A 5,000-nucleotide genomic window follows, 5' to 3' on the forward strand; every position below is an offset into this window, starting at 1 on the left:
CCCGGGGGTAGACCTGGCCTCCCCGGCCCGGGGTAGACCTGGCCTCCCCCGGTGTTGGGGTAGACCTGGCCTCCCCCGGTGTTGGGGTAGACCTGGCCTCCCCCGCCGCGGGGGTAGGCCTGGCCTCTCCGGCGCAGGCGGCGGCAGTCTCCGGCGCCCGGGGGTAGACCTGGCCTCCCCCGGTGTTGGGGTAGACCTGGCCTCCCCCGCCGCGGGGGTAGGCCTGGCCTCTCCGGCGCAGGCGGCGGCAGTCTCCGGCGCCCGGGGGTAGACCTGGCCTCCCCGGCCCGGGGTAGACCTGGCCTCCCCCGCCGCGGGGGTAGACCTGGCCTCCCCCGGCGCAGGCGGCGGCAGTCTCCGGCGCCCGGGGGTAGACCTGGCCTCCCCGCCCCGGGGGTAGACCTGGCCTCCCCGGCCCGGGGTAGACCTGGCCTCCCCCGGTGTTGGGGTAGACCTGGCCTCCCCCGGTGTTGGGGTAGACCTGGCCTCCCCCGCCGCGGGGGGTAGACCTGGCCTCCCCGCCCCGGGGTAGACCTGGCCTCCCCCGGTGCAGGCGGCGGCAGACTCCGGCGCCCGGGGGTAGACCTGGCCTCCCCCGGTGTTGGGGTAGACCTGGCCTCCCCCGCCGCGGGGGGTAGACCTGGCCTCCCCGCCCCGGGGTAGACCTGGCCTCCCCCGGTGCAGGCGGCGGCAGTCTCCGGCGCACGGGGGTAGACCTGGCCTCCCCCGGTGTTGGGGTAGACCTGGCCTTCCCCGCCGCGGGGGTAGACCTGGCCTCTCCGGCGCAGGCGGCGGCAGTCTCCGGCGCCCGGGGGTAGACCTGGCCTCCCCGGCCCGGGGTAGACCTGGCCTCCCCCGCCGCGGGGGTAGACCTGGCCTCCCCCGCCGCAGGCGGCGGCAGTCTCCGGCGCCCGGGGGTAGACCTGGCCTCCCCCGGTGTTGGGGTAGACCTGGCCTCCCCCGCCGCGGGGGGTAGACCTGGCCTCCCCGCCCCGGGGTAGACCTGGCCTCCCCCGGTGCAGGCGGCGGCAGTCTCCGGCGCACGGGGGTAGACCTGGCCTCCCCCGCCGCGGGGGTAGGCCTGGCCTCCCCGGCGCAGGCGGCGGCAGTCTCCGGCGCCCGGGGGTAGACCTGGCCTCCCCCGCCGCGGGGGGTAGACCTGGCCTCTCCCGCCGCAGGCGGCGGCAGTCTCCGGCGCCCGGGGGTAGACCTGGCCTCCCCCGCCGCGGGGGGTAGACCTGGCCTCCCCCGCTCGGGGGTAGACCTGGCCTCCCCCGCCGCGGGGGTAGACCTGGCCTCCCACGCCGCAGGCGGCGGCAGTCTCCGGCGCCCGGGGGTAGACCTGGCCTCCCCCGCCCGGTGTTGGGGTGCCGTCCCCCGTCCCCCCGCGTTTATTCTTTTTTTTTTTTTTAACTTTTATTTATGTATGTATGTAGGTACGTACGTATGTATGTAATCATCGATTGGTACCTCGGGCGCAAATTGTTAATTCAAAAGGTGATAAGCGACCCTTCACATTTTCATTTAATTTACAACTAACTCTTGCACGTACTCTTGCCAAATTTATCTATTACAGCCGTCTTTATTAAAGAATTAACAGTAATTACTAACAGGTACTCATCGGCCCCACCTTCCCTCTCTCTCCCTTTCCCGTCCGTCACCTCTTGGCGTGCCCGAAAGAGAGGAATGCAGATTTGGTAAAGAAATCCGATCCTTCGTTATTGATGTGTCCATAGCCATGTTTATGTTTTGGGATCTCTTCAATGAACCCAATGGTTTATTTCATTGGTTCGATAAATTAAGTCTTCCTTAATTTTTAACGTCGATTCATTTCCTTCATTTCCGCACGAAGGAATTCATTCATCGTCGTCGAATACCTCGGTCCTAAGCGAGGGATAGAAACGTCGGTCACCGAATCGCTAGTCACTTGACCTTGACCTTAATTTACCCGGGGTCAGTTCTTGGTGCGCAGGGGATTGAGGAGTATTTGTACACGCGTCTTAACAAAGCAGGTCGAGCGTTATCGAGATTCTCCAATCGGCCCCGTTTTATTTTTCCGGGGGTATCGTCCACCTAGCCGTGCTAAAAGAAAATTAATTTTACCAGAATTTGATTGATTTCTTTTTCCCTACGGAAACCGATACGGACAATAACTCTTGTGTGACGCAGTGCTCGCTCTCCTGCATTAAAAGCCCTTTAAATCCCAGAAACGGGCGGGGGGTGGGGGAATTACGCCCACACGCACGCACACGCACGCATGCCCCCACTCCCCATCGCCCACCGCGGGCAGGAAGACGGGGACAGGGTGGCCCTTGTAGCAGACCCGCTTAAATCTCGAATCACCCCCCCGGTTCCCCACCTCCCCACACACCCCCCGGACGGGAGACGGCGGCAGCCCGGTCCAGCCGGACCCGGAGCACGGAGGGGCCGTCAGGTCTACCCGGCTCCGGGGCCGGCGGCGGCCGTCAGGTCTACCCGGCTCCGGGGCCGGCGGCGGCCGTCAGGTCTACCCGGCTCCGGGCCCGGCGGCGGCCGTCAGGTCTACCCGGCTCCGGGGCCGCCGGCGGCCGTCAGGTCTACCCGGCTCCGGGGCCGGCGGCGGCCGTCAGGTCTACCCGGCTCCGGGGCCGGCGGCGGCCGTCAGCTCTACCCGGCTCCGGGGCCGGCGGCGGCCGTCAGGTCTACCCGGCTCCGGGCCCGGCGGCGGCCGTCAGGTCTACCCGGTTCCGGGGCCGGCGGCGGCCGTCAGGTCTACCCGGCTCCGGGGCCGGCGGCGGCCGTCAGGTCTACCCGGCTCCGGGGCCGCCGGCGGCCGTCAGGTCTACCCGGCTCCGGGGCCGGCGGCGGCCGTCAGGTCTACCCGGCTCCGGGGCCGGCGGCGGCCGTCAGGTCTACCCGGCTCCGGGGCCGCCGGCGGCCGTCAGGTCTACCCGGCTCCGGGGCCGGCGGCGGCCGTCAGGTCTACCCGGCTCCGGGGCCGGCGGCGGCCGTCAGGTCTACCCGGCTCCGGGCCCGGCGGCGGCCGTCAGGTCTACCCGGCTCCGGGGCCGCCGGCGGCCGTCAGGTCTACCCGGCTCCGGGCCCGGCGGCGGCCGTCAGGTCTACCCGGCTCCGGGCCCGGCGGCGGCCGTCAGGTCTACCCGGCTCCGGGCCCGGCGGCGGCCGTCAGGTCTACCCGGCTCCGGGCCCGGCGGCGGCCGTCAGGTCTACCCGGCTCCGGGGCCGCCGGCGGCCGTCAGGTCTACCCGGCTCCGGGGCCGGCGGCGGCCGTCAGGTCTACCCGGCTCCGGGGCCGGCGGCGGCCGTCAGGTCTACCCGGCTCCGGGCCCGGCGGCGGCCGTCAGGTCTACCCGGCTCCGGGGCCGGCGGCGGCCGTCAGGTCTACCCGGCTCCGGGGCCGGCGGCGGCCGTCAGGTCTACCCGGCTCCGGGGCCGCCGGCGGCCGTCAGGTCTACCCGGCTCCGGGGCCGGCGGCGGCCGTCAGGTCTACCCGGCTCCGGGGCCGGCGGCGGCCGTCAGGTCTACCCGGCTCCGGGGCCGGCGGCGGCCGTCAGGTCTACCCGGCTCCGGGCCCGCCGGCGGCCGTCAGGTCTACCCGGCTCCGGGGCCGCCGGCGGCCGTCAGGTCTACCCGGCTCCGGGCCCGGCGGCGGCCGTCAGGTCTACCCGGCTCCGGGGCCGGCGGCGGCCGTCAGGTCTACCCGGCTCCGGGGCCGGCGGCGGCCGTCAGGTCTACCCGGCTCCGGGGCCGCCGGCGGCCGTCAGGTCTACCCGGCTCCGGGGCCGCCGGCGGCCGTCAGGTCTACCCGGCTCCGGGGCCGCCGGCGGCCGTCAGCTCTACCCGGCTCCGGGGCCGCCGGCGGCCGTCAGGTCTACCCGGCTCCGGGGCCGGCGGCGGCCGTCAGGTCTACCCGGCTCCGGGGCCGGCGGCGGCCGTCAGGTCTACCCGGCTCCGGGGCCGGCGGCGGCCCTCAGGTCTACCCGGCTCCGGGGCCGGCGGCGGCCGTCAGGTCTACCCGGCTCCGGGCTCGGCGGCGGCCGTCAGGTCTACCCCTTTTCGGAGCCCGTGGGGCCGCCTGCGGTACCCGGCGACCGCGGGTTGTTGGTTGCGTAGCGTCCGGCGATAAGGGCGGCCAAGTCTACCCGGCTCCGGCGGGACTTGGTCGCCTTGCCGGGGCCGAGGGGTAGACGTGTTGTCCCCGCTGCTTCGTCGGAGCTGCCGAAGGGGTCGCTGTTTTTCGCTGCCTCCAGTTACGTCATCGTAAAAGTCGGCGTGGTTGGCGCGCCTCCCCGGTGCGCAGAGGCGCCGCTCTTGGAGCTTGCCGGCGGCGGGGACGTGCCGGTCCGTACTATAGGAGCGAGCCGTGACTCGTCTCCAGAGCAGCGCTCGTCAGCGGCTGCAAGGCCCGCGGTTCTGCCAGCAAAGTGGGGTGCTCGGCGGCCGTCGTGGCGGTTCCCTCGGTGGTCCGGCCCAGCTTCCAGTCTCTTCGGTCCGGCCATCTCCCAGCGCTTGCCCGACAAGCCAGCCCAGCGTGTCCGAGGGGTCGGGAGCTGCGGAGAGCCGGAGCCGGCGGCCGGCTCCGGCGGCCGTTGCCGACCGGCACGAGGCATAAGGCCGGATCCCGCAGGGCAGGGCAAAGACTCGAACGCACCCAGCCGGGGCCCAGTGATGGTGAAGGTCACTGCCGGAGGCAGACGGCCGGGGGGCGTCGAGCCTGCCGCGGCTTACTCCCGGCTCCAGAGGGCCCGGTTGGTGGGACGACCGAGGTTGGCGGCACCTCGTCCCTTTGTGCCAGCCTTAAGCTGGAGCCCGCGAAGCGGGCGGAGAGAGCGGCGGCCGGCTCCCGGCCAGCCGAACGCAGACGGCCGGGGGGTGCCGAGCCTGCCGCGGCTTCCCCCCCCCGGCCCCCCGAGGGCCCAACTGACGGCGCAGGCGGGGCGGCGGCGTCCCGTTTTCACCGGTGCGAGCCCTCCGCGGGCAGCTGGTGGTGTCAGGCGGGC

Source organism: Calonectris borealis, unplaced genomic scaffold, assembly GCF_964195595.1.
Source record: "Calonectris borealis unplaced genomic scaffold, bCalBor7.hap1.2 HAP1_SCAFFOLD_121, whole genome shotgun sequence".
NCBI classification, from domain to species: domain Eukaryota; kingdom Metazoa; phylum Chordata; class Aves; order Procellariiformes; family Procellariidae; genus Calonectris; species Calonectris borealis.